A 24,346-nucleotide genomic window follows, 5' to 3' on the forward strand; every position below is an offset into this window, starting at 1 on the left:
TGCTAAATGAAGTAAGTCAAACATAGAATGACAAATAATGCTTGTTCTTACTTATATGTGAAATATAAAACAATTGAACTCACAGAAGCAGAGAATAGAATGATGCTTACCAGACACTGGGGGTTGAGGGAATGGGGAGATGATAGCCCAACATACAAAGCCTCAGTCATATAGGAAGAATAAGTTTGATGTGTTTGAGATATATTGTACAACATAGTGAATATGGCTAATAATTGAGTACTGTACATTTCAAAATTGCTGAGAGTAAATTTCAAATATTCTCATCATCAAAAATGTTAAATATTTGAGGTGATTGATATGTTAATTAGCTTAATTTAATCATTCCACATTATATTAAAAAATCATAATATCACTTTCTACCCCATAAATGTGTACAACTATATTTTTTCAATACATATCTAAAAATTTTTAATAGAAAATTAACTCGTATGGTATTGATAATATGCATGATCCTCTAGCACAAAAGTTATCATAAAGATGGTGGAACAGACAAAAATGTCTGCTTAAAATTGCATCAGAAATCATCATTTACATAATCTGAAAGCATTTATTAAATCCTTGTAAAACTATGTCTATGTAGATATATTCAAGCACTTTGCCACCAGCTAACATTCTTCCTTTTCAGAATGATACTGAGTATTCACAAGGGGTCATTTGGGAATTAGAAATGTTTTGGCAACTAGATAATGACAGTGCTTTTTGTACAGCTACTTAAAAATACAAATATGCCAGATTTAAATAGAATTATACAAATGAGCAAACTCTGACAACATTAAGCCACAGACACCTGTTTTCCGTTAACTCACACTGCCTAAGAGAAGGGAGACAGTAGGCTGACTTTAGGGACCCCAACATGATGACTTTGACAAAAGTCATTGCCCACTACTAAGTGTGACTTTATCAGCTTTCATAAAATTAATATTTTAAAAGAAATGTACATTATTTTTATGTCATTACTAGTTGGCAAATGTTTGTTTCTATTGATTGGTATATTCTAGGTATGGAATATTAAAATAACATAATAGTAAATGTATTAAACTTATATGTACCCTTCAGATTACTAAAACTTTCAGTCTTTGGTTATATGGTTTTTACCAAAGGCCACTCCTGAATTTTTAACAAATTCTTATTACTTTTTTCACAATCTAATCCTTTTAATTAAATGATGTTTAGAAATACATCCTTTTATGTTAAATGAAACAGAATTTTCTAATTGACCCAATGCACAATTTTCTTTCTGTATATATCCTCCAGTAATTCTAAATAAAAAACATATTTGTAACCTAAAAAAAATCCATATTCACAATCTTTATCAACATTTGCCTAAACTTTCCATATGTAGTTTTTCTATATGGAATTTGTGGTTGAAAACATTTCCATATTTGTCTGACCTTCCTGGATCTGGTTCCCTTTCTACTTTCAGTTGGATCCTGGAGGAGTTGGAGCATTTTTAACCTAAAACACCAAGTATTTAACTTGAAATCCTGAGGTCAAGTTTGTGAAGAGTTTTGTTTCCATTCCCCACCTCTGGTTTTAGTACAGATTGACTATACCTTATCCGAAATGCTTGGGACCAGAAATGTTTTGAATTTTGGAATTTTTCAGATTTTGGAATATTTGCATTATATTGGTTGAGCATCCCTAATATGAAAATCCAAAATGCTTTAATGAGCATTTTCTTTGAGTGTAATGTCAATCAAAATTTTTCACATTTGGAGCATTTTGAATTTCAGATTTTTGAAAGAGGGATGCTCATACTGTATCAGTTTAGTTTTTAAATAAAAAGACATGCTTTCCTCCCTCTGGAAAGATTATATTGCTCTTTTGTATCAGAAAGGCATTCAATTTGGAATTTTTTTCATGCTCTTTTGTTCAGCCTCCCTGGCTATTAGTGGAACTATAGGCATAATTTGATAGAATTGGGGAGCGATAACTAGCTTGAAAATGAAATTAGCCCATTTATGGATCCTGCGGGTCATCTGCAGAATTATGTTGTAATACAATGGTCTCAAAACTTTTTTATCACCTACCCTTATCAGTTAAAAAATTCTTAGCATGTGCTCTAACATTTATTTATATATATAGATAAAAATGCACATTTATACATTATATGTCTGAGCTACTATATAATATGTATATTATAAGATATCTGCAAAATAAAAATATTCAAAGGATGAGAATGTAAATACAGTATAAAAAGTTCTATTATAAATTTTACTACATCCTAGTGGATTGCCATTTATACCCTACTTTGGAAACCCCTGTTCTAATTAAAATAAGAATTGTTCTCCCTTGGTGAATATAGTATTTCTTTTCTATTAAAAGAGATTCTGTCTGTCCCCCAGTAATAATTACAGCCAAGCCCTGTAACTTTTTGTCAGTAACGTTTATTATGAAAGCCTAATCTAATGAAAATTTTAGTGTATTTATAGCTCTTTTAATAATGTTTTCTGTTTTGCCTGCTGTTTATCACTACCACAAAGAATGTGTGAAAATAAGCACTGTGTACTACTGCAAATCCAATTGTGTATCTTTAACCTTAGTCTAAAATTGTAACTTTTTTCTTAGTTGAGCAGCAATTAGAGCAGAATCATGTGTTGATATTTCCTTCTTGTTATTTACAAGTATATAAGACTTATGGCAGGTTATATGGTAAATATGTAATAAAGTATATTTCTTAGAAAATTAATAAGTTTTTCCCACTAAATAAAATGTAGGAATATTTATTACAGGTGGAGTAACTAACCAGGTTCAGAGTCTGTTTTTCAAATAGGTCTGCACAATCTCCTGAAGTAGAACACTAACCAATAAAAATAAGTGTCTTAAAAGCAATTTTTTAAAAATCATAGTTACTTCTAGATTTTAATATAAGGCAAGGCCTTTATTATTTCATAAATTATTTTGGCTTTGAATGTTTTTATTTTGTAAAATAAGAGGTCTCTCCCTGAAATAAAGCCTTCTCAACCGTCCATATCAGCTGTTGTTTACGGTTTTTTGCATGCTTCTTAGTTTCAAACCAAGGATCCTGGGTGGCTAAACTGACAGGCTTTGTAAGTAATTCCTAGGCAGCTGAGAATTGAGTTCATACTTCATGTTGTATGAACTAGGGCTATAGTTATATGGCCAAAGTTCAAGATGTTTCCTGCTCTTTTTAAGTGAGATTTGCCAGTGAAAATTAAATCCATTGGCACTTTCTGTAAAGAGATTACTCAGTTTTTCCTAGTCTGTGCTCCTTCTGAGTAAATTAGGTTGAAGATTATTTATAGATTGTTACTGACCAAGAGGATTTATTTTGTGCCCTTCTAAAATTTCTAGATTGCTTGTCTCTTCATAAATTATTATAAAATAATAATTTTTTTCAGATTTTTTTAATTTTTTTATTTTAGCATATTATGGGGCACAAATATTGTCTTTGCCCCACCCAAGTCAGAGCTTCGAGTGTGTCCATCCCCCAGATGGTGCACAGCAATAGGTGTGAATATACCCATCCTTCCTCCCCCTCCCACCTGCCCAACACCCAATGAATGTTACTATCATATGTGCACATTAACATTGATCAGTTAATACCAATTTGATGGTGAGTACATGCCATGCTTATTTTTCCATTCTTATGATACTTCACTTAGTAGAATGGCCTCCAACTCTATCCACAATAAATACAATAGCTGCTAGATCACCATTGTTTTTTGTGGCTGAGTAGAACTCCATGGTATGCATATACCAAATTTTATTAATCCACTCATGTATTGATGGGCACTTAGGTTGTTTTCACATCTTTGCAATTGTGAATTGTGCTGCTGTAAACATTCGAGTGCAGGTGTCTTTTTATAGTGTCTTTTGTTCTTTTGAGTAGAGGCCCAGTAATGGGATTGCCGAATCAAATGGTAGATCTACTTGTATCGCTTTGAGGTATTTCCAATTGCTTTCCACAGAGGTTGTACTAGTTTGTAGTCCCACCAGCAGTGTGGGAGTGTTCCTATCTCTCTGCATCCATGCCAACAATTATTGTTTTGGGACTTTTGAATATACTTAACTAAGGAGGTGAAAGCTGTCCACAGGGAGAGCTATGAAACACTGAGGAAGGAAATAGCAGAGGATGTAAACTGCTAGAAAACCACAGCATGCTCATGAGTTGGCAGAATAAACGTTGTTAAAATGTCTATACTACACAAAGTGATCTACACATTCAGTGCAATCCCTATGAAAGTACCAACATAGTTTTTCACAGATCTAGAAAAAATAATTCTATGCTTCGTATGGAACAAATTTTTCATTGTAATGAAACTGATCTCTAGGAATTAATGTCCTCAAAGATTTTAAATTTATGTTTATCTTTATTTTGTAGAGACAGAGTGTCAGTATTTTGTATTTTGGCATAATTAATTTTGGTGGATGTCATATGATTTTGTAAAAATCTGATTATTGGGTCTTGGGACAAGTAAATAACTCAGAACAAATGAAAAAGTTGGAGCTCATATTTTTGCTAATCCCTATGCATACACTAATTGTAACACAATGGATCAAATGATGGAACTGGCAACATCCTACCTTAAAATTAATGCAAATTGATGCAGTTTTCCTGAGCTTAAGATGTTGAGAGTTGGAGTGGGGAATTGTCCAAAAAGACCCAAAGAATCACTGTCCCTATTTGAAAGATGGAAAGATGGGACAACCTATAAAAGGAAAAAAATTGAGAAATTGGACTTCATCAAAAATAAGAATCCTGGCCAGGCACAGTGGCTCACACCTGTAATCCTAGCACTCTAGGAGGCCGAGGCGGGTGGATTGTTTGAGCTCGGGAGTTTGAGACCAGCCTGAGCAAGAGCGAGACCTTGTCTCTACCAAAAATAGAAAAAAATTAGCAGGGCATGATGGTGCATGCTTGTAGTCCCAGCTGCTCGGGAGGATGAGGCAGAAGGATTGCTTGAGCCCAGAAGTTTGAGGTTGCTGGGAGCGAGGCTGGCGCCATGGCACTCTAGCCCAGGCAACAGAGTAAGACTCTGTCTCAAAAACAAAACAAACAAACAAACAAAAAGAATCCTGCTGTTCAAAAGACCCTATCAAGATAATGATAAGACAAGACACACACTGGGGATTGGAGGCAATATTGACAAATGACATACCTGATAAATGACATGTATATGACATATATAAAAATGATTAAAATTCATTAATAGCGGAAGTGACATCTAATGAGTATAGGTTTATTTTGGGGAGATGAAATCTTTTTGAAATTAGGTAATGGTAATACTTGCACAACTCTGAATATATTAAAATGCACTGAATTTTATAAAGACATGCCTTGTTTTAATTTCACTTTATTGCACTTAGCAGATATTACATCTTTTACAAGTTGAAGGTTTGTGGCAAACCTGCGTAGAGCAAGTCTATTGGTGCAGTTTTTCCAATAGCATGTGCTCACTTTATGTCTCTGTGTCACATTTTGGTAATTCTCACAATATTTCAAACTTTTACATTATCAGTATATGTGTTATGGTGATCAGTATATTTGATATTACTATTGTAGTTGTTTTGGGGTGCCATGAACCACGCCTCTATGAGATGACCTACTTAATCAATAAATGGAGTGTGTGTCTACACTCTAATGTATATTGTAGCACGATTCATAATCGCAAAGATGTAGAATCAACCCAAAAGTACAAGGTGAAGCAGCAAGTGCTGATGGGGAAGCTGCAGCAAGTTACCCAGAAGATTTAGATAAGATAGTTGATGAAGACAGCTACACTAAACAACAGATTTTGAATATAGACAAAGCAGCCTTCTATTGGAAAGCTGCCATCTAGGAGTGTCATAGGTAGAGAGGAGAAGTCAATGTCTGGCTTCAAAGTTTCAAAGGACAGGGTGACTCTCTTGTTAGGGTTTAATGCAGCTGGTGACTTTCAGCTGAAGCTCATGCTCATTTACCATTCTGAGAATTCTAAAACCCTTAAGAATAATGTTAAATCTACTTTTCATGTGATCTATAAATGTAACAACAAAGCCTCAATGTTTACAAACAGATTGTAAACATCTGTTTACAGAATGATTTATTTAATATTTTAATCCCGGCCGGGCGCGGTGGCTCACGCCTGTAATCCTAGCTCTCTGGGAGGCCGAGGCGGGCGGATTGCTCGAGGTCGGGAGTTCAAAACCAGCCTGAGCAAGAGCGAGACCCCGTCTCTACTATAAATAGAAAGAAACTAATTGGCCAACTAATATATATAGAAAAAATTAGCCGGGCATGGTGGCGCATGCCTGTAGTCCCAGCTACTTGGGAGGCTGAGACAGAAGGATCGCTTGAGCCCAGGAGTCTGAGGTTGCTGTGAGCTAGGCTGACGCCACGGCACTCACTCTAGCCTAGGCAACAAAGTGAGACTCTGTCTCAAAAAAAAAAAAAAATTAAAAAAAAAAAAAAAAAAAAAAAAAAAAAAAAATATTTTAATCCCTCTGTTTAATCCCACTGATCAGAAAAATAATTCCTTTTATTTTTTTTTCAATTGCATTTACCTTTATTTAAATAATTTGCATATATCAGCAGTATATTCTCATCTTGGTTTTTTTTTATTTCGGCATATTATGGGGGTAATAATTCCTTTTAAAATATCACTGCTCATTGACAGTTTACCTAGTCACCCAAGAGCTCAGATGGAGATGTAGAAGTACATTAATGTTGTTTTCATGCCTGCTAAGACAATATCCACTCTAAAGTCCATGGATCACAGGGTAATTTCAACTTTCAAGTCTTATTATTTAAGAAATGCATTTTTTAGGACTACAGCTGCCATAAATAATGATTCCTCTAGTAGATCTGGGCAAAGTAAATTGAAAATTTTCTGTAAAGAATTCACCATTCTAGATGCCATGAAGAACATTCATGATTCATGGGAAGAGGTCAATATATTTAACAGGAATTTGAAAGAAGTTGATTCCAACCTATATGGATGACTTTGAGGAGGTTAAGACTTCAGTGGAGGAAATCACTACAGATATGGTGGAAACAGCAAGTGAACTAGAATCAGAAGTGGAAGCTGAAGATGTGACTGAATTGCTGCAATCTGATGATAACACTTTAATTGATAAGTAGTTGCTTCTTATAGATGAGCAAAGAAAATGGTTTCCTGAGGTGAAATTTACTCCTGGTGAAGGTGATGTGAATATTGTTGAAATGACAACAAATATTTGTTGATAAAGCAGTGGCAGGGTTTGAAAGGATTGACTCCAATTTCAAAAGAAGTTCTACTGTGGGTAAAATGCTATCTATCAGCATTGCATGGTGTAGAGAAATCTCTTGTGAGAAGAAGAGTCAATGGATGTAGTCATTATTATCTTATTTTAAGATATTGCTGTAGACACGCCAACCTTTAGCAACCACCACCCTGATCAGTCAGCAACCATCAACATTGTAGTAAGAACCTCCACCAGCAAAAAAAAAAAAAAAGTCACTGAAGGCTCAGATGATCATTAGCATTTTTAGCAATAAAGTATTTTTAGTTAAGGTATGTACACTTTTTTATAGATGCTATTGCACATTTAGTATGCTATAGTATAGTGTAACATAACTTAACTATAGGCTGGTGTAAACATAACCTTTATATTGATAGGGAAAATCCCCCACCTGGGGGCCCTGAGGCAAAAAAAAAAAATCCACTGCTGATTGGATACACTGAAGCTTATCCTACTAATGATAGGGAAAGCTCCTGCCTGGGGGCCCTGAGGCAAAATCCACTGCTGATTGGATACATGTGAAGCTTATGACTGATCCTACTAATCCCACCGTTAATTGGATAATTTTGCATAGTCGATTGGTTGTGAATGACTCAAGAAATGTATAAGACTTGAGAGAAATAAGGAAGCAGGCCTCAGAGTTTGGGGTGGTATGCCCCTCTGAGCTCGCTGGCGAAATAAAAGCTGATTCTCCCACCCTCTGTATGCTGATTGGTTCTTTCCCTGGTGAATCGCTGTAACACTTGCCGGAACAATATGAACTGAAAAACCAAAAACTTCATGTGTCTCACTTTATTATGATATTTAATTTATTATTATGTTCATTTTATTGTGGTGATCTGGAAGTGAACCTGTAAATTTGCATGGTAAACCTGTATTTTAAATGAGTTAGTGGTATGTCAAGTGAATTATATCCCAATAAGGCTGTTTTGTATAAACTCAATAGCAAAAACCACAAATAATTCAATTACACTGGACAAGTGATATGAATAGATATTTCTCAAAAGAAGATGAACAGATGGTTAACAGATACATGAAAAAATGCTCAACATACTAATTATCAGAAAAATGCAAATAAAAGCTACAATGAGATATCATCTCCCCAGTTAAAATGGCTTTTATCAAAAAGACAGGTAATGATGGATGCTGAGGAAATGTGCAGAAAGGATAACTCTTGTACATTCCTCATGGGAATGTAAATTAGTACAGCCACTGTACAGAACAGTATGGAGTTCTTTTTATTTATTTATTTTTTTTGAGACAGAGTCTCGCTTTGTTGCACAGGCTAAAGTGAGTGCCATGGTGTCAGCCTCGCTCACAGCAACCTCAAACTCCTGGACTCAAGCGATCCTTCTGCCTCAGCCTCCCAAGTAGCTGGGACTACAGGCATGCACCATCATGCTGGGCTAATTTTTTTCTATATATATTAGTTGGCCAATTAATTTATTTTTATTTATTTATTTTTTTTAAATGTCTTTCGGTTTATAGTAGAGACGGGGTCTCCCTCTTGCTCAGGCTGGTTTCGAACTCCTGACCTCGAGCAATCCTCCCGCCTCGGCCTTCCAGAGTGCTAGGATTACAGGCATGAGCCACTGTGCCCGGCCTGGAGTTCTTAAAAAAACTAACAATAAAGCTTCCACATGATCCAGCAACTCCACTACTAGGAATATATCCAAAAGAAAGGAAGTCAATATATCAAGAAGACATCTGCACTCCCATCTTTATTGTAGCACTATTCACAGTAGCCAAAATATGGAATCAACCTAAGTGCCCATGAATGAATGAATGAATGAAGAAAATGCGTATATACATGGTGGAATATTATAAAAATATTATTATGTCATAAATATTATGTCATAAAAAAGAATGAAAGCCTGACATTTGCAGCAAAATAGATGGAACTGGAAGTTATTATATTAAATGAAATAAGCCTAGTACAGGAAGGCAAATATCACATTTTCTCATTTATAAGTGGGAGCTATAAAAGTGGATCTCATTAAGATAGAGAGTAGATTGTTATGTATCAAATGCTGGGAATGGTAGAGGAGAGGAGGTATGAAGAGAAGTTGATTAATGGGTACAAACATGATTTGATAGAAGAAATAAGACCTAGTATTAAATCAGTAGGATGACTATAGTTCATGATAATCTATTATATATTTCATAATATGTAGAAGAGAAGAATTTGAATTCTTCTTTTATAACCATTAACATAAAGAAAAGACAAATATGTAAGGCAACTGATATCCCAAGTATACCAATTTAATCATTAGAAACTATATGAAAGTATTAAATTATAACGTGTACCTGAAACTATGTACCTGTATTATGTTTCAATTTAAAAAAAAAAGAAAAACTGAATAATAAGGAAAACAATAGCATAATTTAAAAAAAACACAGGCAAAAGCTTTGAATAGACACTTTGCTATAAAAGAGATAGAAATGGCAAATAAACACAGGAAATGATGTCCAATATCATTAGTCATTAGGGAAGTGCAAATTAAAACCACAATGAGATACCACAACACACCTATTTGAATGGCTAAAAACTGACCATATAAAATGTTAGCAAGGATGTGGAGCAACTAGAACTCATATATATACTGCAGGTGGGAATGTAAATTGATAAAACCATTTTGGAAAACACTTTTGCAGCTTCTGAAACAGTTAACTGTTCAACTCCATTCTTAGATATTTAATCCATGGAAATGAAAGAATATATCCATACAAAGATTTGTATACAAATATTCATAGCAACTTTATTTCCCAAACCAGAAATAACTCATAGGGTCATCAACACCTGAATGAATGAACAAATTGTGGTATATGCATTTGAGGAGACAGAAGAAAAAGTATACTAGTGATCAGATGACCTGTATTCCAGTCCTGCAGTTTCATGACTTAGAATAAGTAACATAGTATTTGAAGACCTCAGTTTCCTTACTTTAGGTAATTGAGGAAATAATATTTACTCTTTTTATTTTCTATGTTGCTTATAAAACTCAGTGAGATGAATGTAAGGAATTGTCTGGTAAGCTATAGTTTGTATGACATTGTTATTTGTCTTTTAACTTCTTTTTCTGGTTGAATCTATGAAAATATATTTTCTGAAATTTTAACTTTTTTATAATTTTCACATATAAAATGAAAATAGCTTTAAGGCTATTACCTTAAAGCTCTTTCTTTAAGTCCTAAACTAACAATTGATGAACTAGTCTCAAACTAATAATTGATACATTTTTAAATTCTTGGAGGCTAGTAAAGAATGTGGCAAAAATATCAAGACTGTTGATTTTTTAGTACATTAACAATATTTATGCTTAGTCTTTGAATTCTGTTTCTTGGCTTCTTGCCTCTAATAAAAGATTTTTGGCACTAAAATATGCAGTCCATTTCTTATTCTTGGATGGCCAAAGTCAAGTAAGACCTTCCAATTGGAGCATATCTTTATTGTAAGAAAATATGATTACTACTAATACATGTCAGACTCCAAAGTTGTGCAGGTTTCTTCTCTCTGTTTGGCTCATCGACCCTCTTAAAAATAATTTTTGTGTAAGAACATGAAATAGTATGAAGGTAATTCAACCAAAGAAAATATATAAAAATTATTCAATCATTAAACAGCATTAGGCTACTTAATATCAATTTGAATCTGTCTTTTATTGATGTAAACTATATTAATGATTTACTACACATGAACTGCCTATTACAGTGATATATTCCTTAGTACATACACAATGAAAGATATTGCTCAAGCAGGGGAAAGGTGTTTTGTCCTATCAGGGGGAAATGATTTTTGGTTTGTCAGTTGTACAAAAGGGGATGTTTCTTTTCTCCTAATGTAAATAGGAAATAGGTTTACCTTACAAATGGCTTCTTCTTTTAATAGAGAGTTGTTTCTTCTTTGTGATGGTCATCTGTCCTGTTAGGTAGCCATTCAACTTGCTCATGAAATTTAGAAAATTCTTGAGATCATGTTGTGTTTATGTACTTATTCTTTGCTACTGCTAGATCAGGTTTATTTCAATTTGCTTCTCTCTCTCACTCTCTCGTTCTCTTGCTCTCGTGCTCTCTCTCTCTTCTGTTGAATCAGACAATTGTGAAAATTGGATTTCTGAAAAGCTAGCAAATATTAATACATTTCTTAACCATCTTCACTACCTTCTATACTCTAGCAAGATTTAACTCTGAGGAAGTTATATGGTTAAGTCACCAATTCTGTTTGTTTTTACCCTTCTATAAGGAAGTAGCATAAATATTCAATTTACAAGATACCGCTGCTTCTTTTAAGGACCATGGGTTTCACAGGTGAAATTTGGAAGGAGAGATAATGACCACCTATCTTCTTCATCCTGATCACACAGGAATGTAGGTGACTAGCAGCTCCTCTAGGATGCATATCCATGTTTGCACCATTATGTGGCTCACTGTAACTGCTACTTCCAAACTTTGTTTCTTATCCTGTTTGCCCATAATATGACAGTCAACTCATGAAAATAGCTGCTATTCAGTAATGAAAACAAAAAGAAAAACTTGGAAGATCAGCAAAATGCTTTCTTCCTTGAGGATCTTATAAGCTATTTAGCATACATTTATTAAATATCTACTATATGTGAATCATAACACAGGAAGAGATGAGTGAGACTCATCTGTCCTTAAGAAGCTCAGTATAGCAGAATGAAAACTACTGAGAACTTTCTTAATGTCCTCCTAGACTCCAGAGGCAAATCTTAAGCCTTTTCTTGGCTGCCCCAAAATGTAGTATTATTGCACCATTAAAACTATAGAATCAGAAGGTGCCCTCTCAAGAGCACATGTAGTTAGACAAGATTGACCCTTTCATCATGACAGCAGTGACAACAAAAAGCCACAACTGACAACATGTTTGATGGTATTACCAATTTGGGTGTCAATACCTCATGAGAATAGATTTCCCCACAGATTGATAATGCCAGGTTGGGCACTAACCCTAAGATCCCAATAAAATATAGATGCAGTGTCAAGTTCAGAACAGCACCTCAGTCTTGAACAGGTTACACATACAATAGAGAGCCATAGGTATATTTGCATAAACTTCTCTGCCATTTTCTTGGAATTCACTTATGTCTAAATGAACTATAGAATACATTATCTAATGATTTTAGGATAAATGTTATTGCCAGTTTCTTCTGTCTTTATTTTTAACTGATTTTTCACCTATCCTTGACCCAGATGTTTTATTCACACAGTAACCAAATTTTCTAAGACTTACTTAATTTCAAGCATTTTTACCCAGTGTCCTTCCAAGCCATAGGAATGTTCCAGAAATTTCAATTTTTTCAACATCCAAGTTATATCTTCTATATTGCATTTGGCACCAAGAAGCAACACAAAAACCTCCATGCATCAGATCTTATGGCCTGATTTGGAGTTTGGAAAATACAATCATTATACTACTAAAAGTAATATGTAGACAATGGGAAAATTCCCAAAACTAAGGGTGGGAAGAAGGATAAGGCCCTTTACAAACCTCTGTTAGGCTACACTTTGCTCCTGGACCGTGGTTTAAGGCTCTAGCTGCTAGATAGAAAACATGCTTTGAACCACTTAAAATTATAAAATGTCAATTGGTTATTATTATGATGATTTAGCATTTTACATTTTTCAGAAATATTATTTACTCATTTATTTTAGAGTAAGGTGAAAAGGAATGGGTAGAATGTTTAAGGGTATTCTTATCCAAGTATTTTTTGTGTCTGTCAACTTTATAAACTGCACACATAACTTTTTAGTTAATTAGATCATGTGTGAACTAATGGATAGAAAAGTCCCCCTCAGGGTGGGAATCTGTTACGTTTCATTTAAAGTGGTTAAGAATCAATGTTTATTCTAAATTGTATTTTAAGATTTGTGATCTTATTTTGTTGTACATAAAAGATCAATGAGGGAAATGATCATACCTAATCTGCAAATTGTGCATAAGGTCTATATAAAAAGATTGTGCTACTTTTAATGAAGCATACATAAAGCAGTTATGCTTAAATTCACCATTCATCTGTGGTTTTCTTTTTAAATTATTTCATTTATAATAATTTATAATTATAAATATAATTCAGCTATTATTCTTTTAGACCAAGTCTTATCCACAGTCATAAGATAAGTCTTCTTAGGACTGTGGAAGGAATATTCTGTGTCACTATGTATAAGAGACTGTGAAATAATGCTACACCTCAGATTAACACAATTATTGAAGAGAACCCTCAGCCTTTTTTTTCCCCACCCTCCTCATAATGAGAAGAACTCTCAGCCTTTGAGATCTAAATCTCTTTCTGCCCTGCCTATAATACTGAACTTTAAATGAGTAAAATATATTTCAGGAGTCATTTATTGAGTTCTTAACTTAAGTTTGCCTTCTGCTTATGGGAATCTATTGGAATCTCCTTTGTCCAAGGCTTTGGACTCTTTGATAGTTATGCCTCAGAAACAGAGGATAAAAGCCATGTTGTGATGGATAAGCCACAAAAGTAAGATATACAAATGTGGACTATAGGCCTACAAAGAAGAATTGAGTCTGCTGAGGATTTATGCCTGCACTGGAAATTGCTGAGGTATTAACAGGTGGGTACTTTGGTGGTGGTGGTTGGTGTTTGTGTATGTTGGAAAGGGTAGACTATAATGAGAAGATGATCTGCATCAAATGAAAAGCTGAGACTTTTTATTTATAAGAAACTTCAGGAGGGGAATCAAGATGGTGGATGAGAAACACCGCCAGACAGAGTGTCTCTGCAGAGAAGACAGATTCTAGCAGAAATTAGAAGAAAGAAGCAAGAAGACGAGCATATAGCGGACGAGGGTCGGAAGGAGGGGTACTTGAAACCATTGGAGACTCCACGGGAGGACGTTGTGGAGGAGAACTGGAAGCTGAGACTGCTGGAGCAGCCCAGAGACCAGTGGAAAGGACACCACCTACCGGCTCAGAAACTAAACAAGGCGTGTGAATAACCAAAGGAAAACCTAAAGGAAAGAAACAATAACTGATTGACCTGGGAAGAAATCAGCAAAGGAAATCCGGAAATATGAAGAACCAAACGGAAAACACACCCCCAAAGAGGAGCACCAGCCCCCTAGAAACAGACACCAACCAAATTCAGGCAACCAAAATGAGGAAAGAGGAATTTCATACGTGGATCATCAGAAAATTCCACGACCTGGAAGAACAACTTAATAAACAACACAAAGAAACCACAAAAAGCCTCCAGGACCTGGAACAAAAGTTCACTAAAGAAATCGACACAATGAAGAAAAGTTTAATTGACTCCTGGAAATGAAGAATCAATTCAGGGAACTACAAAATACAGTGGAAAGTCTCAAGAACAGGGTAGATCAAACAGAAGAAACAATCTCAGAGACTGAAGACAACACCCTACAATTAAATAAATCAGACACAGAGACAGAGCAGAGAAACAAGAGAAAAGAGCAAAGCCAACAAAAGATGTGGGATTATGTGAAGAAACCTAATGTGAGGGTCATAGGGTTACCAGAAGGGGAAGAAGACAACACTCAAGGGTTGGACAAGCTATTTGAAGATATAATAGAGGAAAATTTCCCAGGCCTTCCTCCAAATCTCAACATACAAGTTCAAGAAGCTCAGAGGACCCCTGGGAGATTCAATGCAAACAGGAAGACGTCACAACATGCAGTCATCAGGCTGACCAAAATATCAACTAAAGAGGCCCTTCTAAGAGCTGTAAGATGAAAGAAGCAAGTAGCATACAAGGGAAAGCCAATTCGAATAACACCAGACTTTTCTAATAAGACTTTACAACCGAGGAGAGACTGGGGCCCCATTCTCACTCTTCTGAAACAAAACAATGCCTAGCCTGGAATCTTATTCCCTGTAAAACTAACCTTCGTATATGAAGGAGAAATAAAGACATTCTCAGATAAGCAAAGGCTCAGAGAATTCATGAAGTCAAGACCAGCCCTACAAGAAGTACTCAAAACAATGTTACCCATGGAATACCATAGTAAAAACTCACGAATATAAAGACAACCAAAACCCAAAGATTAAAGGCCAGATATTACAATGGCTCAAGAGAGAAATCAAAGCAACAACATCCAACCCAACAAAATGAACAGAAATCTACCTTACCTATCAGTCCTCTCAATAAATGTGAATGGCTTAAACTCTCCACTCAAGAGACATAGGCTGGGTGAATGGATAAGAAAATGCAGGTGAAGTATATGCTGTCTTCAGGAAACACATCTAACCTGCAAGGATGCATATAGAGTAAAAGTAAAAGGGTGGAGATCAATATTCAAAGCAAGTGGAAGCCAAAGGAAGGCTGGCATGGCAGTTCTAATTTCAGACGATTTAGTTTTTAAACCAACAAAAGTAGTGAAAGACAAAGAGGGCCATTATATAACAGTGAAGGGTACAGTTTAACAAGAAGAGATAACAATTTTAAATATATATGCACCCAACTTGGGTGCACCCAGATTCATAAAGCGAACCTTACTGGATTTAAGCAATTTGATTAATAGCAATTCAATAATCACCAGATATTTCAACACCCCACTGACGGCACAAGACAGATCCTCCAAACAGAAAATTAATAAAGAAATAATGGACTTAAACAAAAGTCTAGAACAATTGGGTCTGACTGACATTTACAGGACATTCTACCCCAAATCCACTGAGTATATGTTCTTCTCATCAGCTCACGGGACATTCTCTAAGATTGACCATATCCTAGGACACAAAGTAAATCTCAAGAAATTTAAAAAAATAGAAATCATACCATGTATCTTCTCAGATCACAGTGGAATAAAAGTAGAAATCAACCCTAAAAGAAACTCACATTTTTACACAAAAACGTGGAAATTAAACAATCTCCTACTAAGCGATTACTTCATAAATGAAGAAATCAAGATGGAAATTAAAAATCTTATGAACAAAATGACAATGGAAAGACAAGTTATAAAATCCTCTGGGACACAGCTAAAGTAGTTCTGAGAGGAAATTTTATCTCCATAGATGCCTATAACCAAAAGTCAAAAAGATCACAAATAGACAATCTAATGAAAAGACTCAAAGAGCTGGGAAAAGAAAAACAGACCAACCCCAAACCCAGCAGAAGACATGAAATCAACAAGATCAAATCAGAACTAAAGAAATTGAAAAAAGGGGAAGCTATTCAGGAGATTAATAAAACAAAAAGTTGGTTCTTTGAAAAAATAAACAAAATTGACGCGTAATTGGCTATGCTAACAAAAAGCAGAAAAGAGAAATCTCTAACAAGCTCTATCAGGAACAAAAAAGGAGATATCACAACTGATCCCAAAGAGATACAAGATATAATTTATGAATACTACAAAAATCTTTATGCATACAACTGGAAAATGTGGAGGAAATGGACAAATTTCTAGAAACACACAGCCTCCCTAGGCTCAATCAGGTAGAAATATATTTCTTGAACAGACGAATCTCAAGAACTGAAATAGAAACAGCAATTAAAAATCTCCCTAAAAAGAAAAGTCTCAGTCCAGATGGTTTCACACCCGAATTTTACCACAGTTACAAAGAAGAACTAGTATCTATCTTGCAGAAACTATTCCACACATAGAGAAGAACAGAAACCTCCCCGACACCTTTTATGAAGCAAACATTACTCTGATACCAAAACCAGGAAGGATGCAACAAAAAAAGAAAACTACACACCAATATCCCTGATGAAAATAGATGCAAAAATTTTCAACAAAATCTCAGCTAACCGAATCCAGATGCTTATCAAAAAAATAATCCATCACAACCAAGTGGGTTTCATGCCAGGGATGCAGGGATGGTTCAACATACGTAAATCTATAAATTCAATTCACCACATAAACAGAAGAAAAAGCAAAGACCACATGATTCTTTCAATAGATACTGAAAAGGCTTTTGACAAAATTCAGCACCCTTTCATGATACGAACACTTAATAAAATAGGCATAGAAGGAACATACCTAAAAATGATGCAAGCCATATAAACAGACCGATAGCCAGCATCATACTGAATGAGGAAAAATTGAAAGCATTCCCACTTAGAACTGGAACCAGACAAGGCTGCCCACTATCTCCACTTCTATTCAACATAGTGCTGGAAGTCCTGGCTACAGCAATCAGACAGGAAAGTGGAATTAAAGGTATCCAAATAGGGGCAGAAGAGATCCAACTTTCACTGTTTGCTGATGATATGATATTATATTTAGAAAACCCCAAAGATTCAACCAACAAACTCCTGGAACTGATCAATGAATTTAGTAAAGTCTCAGGATACGAAATCAATACACAGAAATCAAAGGCATTCATATTCGCCAACAACAATCAAATTGAGAACCATATCAAAGACTCAATGCCCTTCACGATAGCAACAAAGAAATTAAAGTACCTAGGAATATACTTAACCAAGGAGGTAAAAGACCTCTACAGGGAGAACTATGAAACACTGAGGAAGGAAATAGCAGAAGATGTAAACAGATGGAAATCCATACCATGCTCGTGGATCGGCAGACTCAACATCATTAAAATGTCTATACTACCCAAACTGATCTACAGATTCAATGCAATACCTATTAAAATCCCATCAGCATTCTTCACAGATATAGAAAAAATAAGTTTATGCTTCGTATGGAACCAAAGAAGACCCAGAATATCAAGAGCAATTCTCGGCAACAACAGCAAAATGGGAGGTATTAATATACCAGATATCAAACTATACTACAAAGCTGTAGTAATTAAATCAATATGGTATTGGCACAAAAATAGGTATATTGACCAGTGGGACAGATCTGAGAATCCTGATATAAAACCATCCTCATATAGCCATCTAATCTTTGACAAAGCAGACAAAAACATACACTGGGGAAAATAATCCCTTTTCAATAAATGGTGCTGGGAAAACTGGATAGCCACCTGTAGAAGGCTAAAGCAGGACCCACACCTTTCACCTCTCACAAAAATCAACTGACGCTAGATAACAGACTTAAACCTAAGGTATGAAACTATTAGAATTCTAGAGGAAAATGTTGGAAACACTCTCCTAGACATCGGCCTAGGCAAAGAGTTTATGAAGAAGTCCCCAAAGGCAATCACAGCAGCAACAAAAATAAATAAATGGGACATGATCAAACTAAAAAGCTTCTGCACAGCCAAAGAAAGAGTCATGAAAGTAAACAGACAACCTACAGAATGGGAGAAAAATTTCACATCCTACACATCTGATAAGGGGCTGATAACTAGAATCTACTTAGAACTCACGAAAATCAGCAAGAAAAAATCAAATAACCCTATTAAAAAGTGGGCAAAGGACTTGAACAGAAACTTTTCTAAAGAAGACAGAAGAATGGCCAATACACATATGAAAAAATGCTCAACATCTGTAATCATCAGGGAAATGCAAATCAAAACCACAATGAGATATCACTTAACTCCAGTGAGAATGGCCTTTATCAAAAAGTCTCCAAACAATAAATGCTGGCGTGGATGCGGAGAGAGAGGAACACTACTACACTGCTGGTGGGACTGCAAATTAGTTCAACCTCTGTGGAAAGCAATATGGAAATACCTTCAAGCGATACAAGTGAATCTACCATTTGATCCAGCAATTCCATTACTGGGCATCTACCCAAAAGATCCAATGACACTCTACAAAAAAGACACCTGCACTCGAATGTTTATAGCGGCACAATTCATAATTGCAAGGCTGTGGAAACAGCCCAAGTGCCCATCAATCTAAGAATGGATTAATAAAATGTGGTATATGTATACCATGGAGTACTATTCAGCTCTAAGAAACAATGGTGATATAGCACATCTTATATTTTCCTGGTTAGAGCTGGAATCCATACTACTAAGTGAAGTATCCCAAGAATGGAAAAACAAGCACCACATGTACTCACCAGCAAGCTGGTATTAACTGAGTAGCACCTAAGTGGACACATAGGCACTACAGTAATAGGGTATTGGGCAGGTGGGAGGGGGGCGGGGGACGGGTATATACATACATAATGAGTGATATGTTTATCATCTTGGGGATGGTCATGCTGGAGACTCAGACTTGTGGGAGGATGGGGGAAAGGGCATTTATTGAAACATTAAAATCTGTACCCCTGTAATATGCCGAAATGAATAAATAAATAAATAAATAAATAAATAAATAAATAAACAAAAGAAAGTTCAGAGGCCAGGCGCAATGGTTCATTCCTGTAATCCTAGCACTGGCTGGTGGATCACTCAAGATCAGGGGTTCGAAACCAGCCTGAGCAAGAGCAAGACCCCTTCTCTACTAAAAATATAAAGATATTAATTGGCCAACTAAAAATATATAGAAAAAATTAGCTGGGCGTGGTGGCACATGCCTGTAGTCCCAACTACTCGGGAGGCTGAGACAGTAGGATTGCTTGAGCCCAGGAGCTTGAGGCTGCTGTGAGCTAGGCTGATACCATGGCACTATAGCTCAGGCAACACAGTGAGACTCTGTCTCCAAAAAAAAAAAAAAAAAGGTTAAGCCTTCTTCCAGAAAGGTTGAGCTACCAAAACAGTAGTGAAAATCTGAAAAGCACAGCTAATAAGATATTTTTTTTCAGTTGAAAAAAATTGAGGCTTTTGGAATCAACAGAAAATTAGCCTAGGAGATGGTGAGAGAAAAGGAACTAAAGTATTATTAGCTCTATGCCTCATATACCAAGAGCCTTACATTTGTTATCGCATTTAATCCTTATAACAATCCTATGTTGTAGGTATTATCATCTCGATTTTACACATAGAGAAAACTGTCTTGAACAGGTTATTTGACTTTCCTATTGGGTTTAGAGTTGTATTTTTTTATTTATTTAATTTATATTTTATTACAGGAAATTATGGGGGTACAAACATTTTGGTTAGATGTTACGACTTTGCCATATCCCAGCCATGATTTGAGATGTGCCTTTCCCCCACCTACAATGCTCACCGTGTTTATTAGTTGTGAGTTTACCCACCCCCAAAAATATTACTACTGTTTGAGCACCTTAGTGTTGATCAGTTAGTGCCAATTTTATGGAGAGTATATGTGGTTCCTGTTCTTCCATTCTTGTGATACCTCACTCCAGAGGATGGGCTCAAGCTCTATCCAGGAAAATATAAGGGTGCTAGATCACCATCATTTCTTATAATTGAGTAGTATTCAGTTGTATATGTATACAATATTTTATTAATCTACTCATGGATTGATTGGCACTTGGGTTGTTTCCTCATCCTTGCTATAGTGAATTGTGCTGCCATAAACATTCAAGTGCAGATGTCTTAATTATAGAATGTCTTTTGTTCCTTTGGGTAGATGCCTAGCTACATACTGAATAATGAAACTGTATCCCCACCTCTCACCTCTTACAAAAATCAATTATAGATGGATAACAGACTTAAACCTAAGGCATGAAACCTTAAGAATCCTAGAAGAAATTGTAGGGAAGACTCTTTCATTGACCTAGGCAAAGAATTTATGAAGAAGACCCCCTAGGCAATCACGGCAGCTACAAAAATAAATAAATGGGATCTGATCAAATTAAAAAGCTTTTGTACAGCCAAGAAAACTATCATTACAGCAAATAGACAACCTACAGAATGGGAGAAAATATTTGCCCTCTACACATCTGATAAAGGGCTGATAACAACAATATATCTAGAACTCAGAGAAACCAACATGAAAAAATCAAACAACCCCATCAATAAATGGGCAAAGGTACAAACAGAAGCTTTTCAGTAGAAGACAGAATAATGGCCAGCAAACATGTAAAAAAATGCTCAACATCTCTAATCGTTAGATAAATACAAATCAAAACTACAATGAGATATCACCTAACTCTAGTAAGATTGGCCTTTATAAAAAAATCCCAAAGCGCCAGTTGGTACGGTCCCGGAGAGTATGGCTGCCTCATTTCGGCCCTCGAGACAAGTTCTGCTGCGGATGTTGTGGTTTTCGTTGTATCCCGGGGTGGGAGGCTCCGGTTCCAGTTGCTGCCGCTGCCCTGTTGGACCTAGAAGATACCTACTTACAGATAATATTATAAAATTAAAAGAATTTCAGCATAAGAAGGTGGCTATTGCAAATAATCTTCCTGGCACCAAAGAAACCTATTTTAGAAACTTTAAAGAGAAATTGACCCAGAACAAGCTCATCTTGAAGGAGGAGTTGAGAACCTTGCTTCATTTATGTGAATCCCGGGATGATGTGGAGCTGGTTAAAAGTGTCATTTACAGGTACCATGCAGAGAACAGAAATGTCACTTTGGGGGAATATAAGTTTGGACCACTTTTCATGAGGCTATGTTATGAGTTGGATCTTGAGGAATCTGCGTTGGCACTCATCAAAGACCAGCATTTACGAGGTTTCTTCCCAGATTCCACATCATTCAATATCTTGATGGATATGTTATTTATCAAGGGTAAATATGAAAGTGCTTTGGAAGTATTGATAGAGATGAAAAACCAAGATGTGAAGTTCAGCAAAGATACCTATGTCCTTGCTTTTGCAATTTGCTACAAACTGAATAGCCCTGAATCTTTCAAAATCTGTAACACATTAAGAGATGAAGCCCTAATCAAAGGAGAAGTTCTCACCAGAAGAGCATCCTGTTTTGCTGTGGCATTGGCTCTGAATCAGAACCAGGTGGCAAAAGCTATGTCCATTTTTTCTCAAATCATGAATCCAGACAGCATAGCCTGCATTAATTTAAATATTATAATCCATATCCAGTCAAATATGTTGGAAACTCCCATACACATACTAACGAATGCTGCAGAAGGAAACGTATCAAGATTTGTGAAAAGATATGTGCACTCAGAGGAAGTGCTGGCCAAAGTGAGGGAAAAAGTGAAGGATGTGCCTGCCCTTCTGACCAAATTTGATGAGATCTATGGGAAACTGCACATCAGTGGCCAGGTCTCCACTTACACTTTGGATGCCCTGCTCTGCCACATACCCAAGGACAAGAAATCCCACATGTTGCCGTTGAACAAGACAGTCAGCCATCGGACCTTGCAGCCACTCAGCAAGTCTCTGTTGGCTGAGTAACCCTAGTTTAATCCACCTGTGTATCTGAGGGGCCCACTTCTAGTGAGTTATTGGCTTCCCTAAGAAACTAGACATCATACTTCAGTGGACACAATGCTAACCTTTGGTCTCCTCCCTAAATTCCCGAGGTCAGAGTGGTGGCATGCTGAACTGAGAAGTTACGATGTTGTGCCACTGTGAAGGTCTAGATGCAAGCACAGAAACCTCAGCTCCTTTAGAAAGGAGGTGTCTTCTGTGTACACTGCTGAGGACCCTTGAAGGAACATGGTTGCTGTCTCCAGTCCAGCTTCTGGTACCAGAGTGGAACCCATAAGCACCATTAAGGAATGAATTTCACTACACATGTGGTCATCTCTGATTTTCAAGGGAGTCGTTACTCGCAAAGTGTACCCTTACTGAATTCGGGAGATTCGAAACCATTATTCTACCATGTTAGAAAATAGCCCAGGATTTTCTCACTGCCCTGCCATCAAATATTTCTTTTCTTTTCTTTCTTTTTTTTAAGACAGGGTCTCAGTGTGTCACCCAAGCTAGAGTGCCGTGGCATCCTCATAGCTCTCTGCAACCTCAAACTCTTAGGCTCAAGTAATCCTCCTACCTCAGCCTCTGAGTTGCTGGGACTATAGGTGCATGTCACCATGCCCAGTTAATTTTTTTTGTTTTTTGTAGAGACACAATCTCACTGTGTTGCCCAGGCTAGTCTCAAACTCAAACCTGGCCTTAAGTGATCCTCTACCTTGGCCTCCCAAAGTGCTGAGATTACAGGTGTGAGCCACTACTCCCAGCCCACCATCATGTATTTCAGTGACCCAAAACAAGATACTTGAGCCCTCATTTTTTCATCTGCAAAATAATAGTGCCTATGTGTATTTGCCTATAGATTTGAAATTTTTATGCAAGGTTCAGTAGGGTCAAATTTTCTGAAAAATAAGAGAAATAAAAAGGTTCCTGAGCAAAAAAATAAATAAATAAAAAATCCCAAAGCAACAAATGCTGGCAAGGATGTGGAGAGATAGCAACACTCATACACTGCTGGTTGGACTGCAAATTAATGCAACCTCTGTAGAAAAGAATTTGGAGATACCTCAAAGAGTTACAAGTAGAACTACCATTTGATCCAGCAATAGGCTTGTATTTTAGATCCAAGTCTCTCTGACTTCTAACACTCTGCTTAGAAAGAACTAAATATCTAAGAGAAAACTATGACTATACCATTTCATGATTTTCTTTTGAAGGATTGTGCCTCTTCTTCATTTTAGTTTTCTGAGGAAAGTTTTTCACATCGTGTATTTAGAAAATGCTTTAGCAATTCCAGTATATACAATTTTAAAAAATGGCACTAGAGAAAGAAGCAGCCATTCTCAGGAATAAAGCATCTGAGGTTCTTTTTTTTTTTTCCTTCTTCTGCATTTTTCCATATATTATGTAAAGGGAACCAAAATGTCCAGAATAACTATATCCTTTGTAACTGTAGAAATGAAGCCTTCAATTTTGAGATCTGTTTAATTTATTTAGCTAAATTAGCCATACAATGTTCATTCTGACTGATTCTAGACTCCTGTTGCATATGTTTAGACAATTGATTAGTCTAAGGAATTAAAGTCTATGTTGTTTTTATAATTTAGATGTGTTAGGTAGTTTCAAAGAAAAGTTGAGATATATTTGTGTTAACTTACAACTTTTAGAACTTCTTCCACATGGCATTTATTAACTTTTAGTCACATCTTTAGCAATATTTTTCAGATTTTGTTAAATATGCCAAAAAAATTATAGGCAATGGTGGTATAGTGGCAAGATCCCTTCATTTCAAGTCAGAGAATCTAAGTTGAATTCTCAGCTCTGCTTCCTATTTACTGTGTAAATTTGGGAAATTAATTTACTCTCTGAGCCTCAGTTTTCTCATCTGTAATATGACAGTAATTGTTACCTCATATAGTTGTGGTGAGAATATCCTGAGATAATAAATGTGAAATTACTTTGTAAACAATAAAATTCCATCATAATGTGAAGAGAAACAGAATAAAATAGAC

The 24,346-nt window shown here is 35.9% G+C and overlaps 1 protein-coding gene and 1 pseudogene across 1 annotated transcript in view; both read left to right on the top strand.

The window, feature by feature from the left end:
• Positions 1–24,346, top strand: part of ZC3H12B (zinc finger CCCH-type containing 12B) — a 378,671-nt gene that overhangs the window by 268,063 nt on the left and 86,262 nt on the right. The window lies entirely within an intron of this gene.
• Positions 20,044–23,819, top strand: LOC105856857 (pentatricopeptide repeat-containing protein 2, mitochondrial pseudogene; annotated as a pseudogene).

Source organism: Microcebus murinus, chromosome X, assembly GCF_040939455.1.
Source record: "Microcebus murinus isolate Inina chromosome X, M.murinus_Inina_mat1.0, whole genome shotgun sequence".
NCBI lineage: Eukaryota > Metazoa > Chordata > Mammalia > Primates > Cheirogaleidae > Microcebus > Microcebus murinus.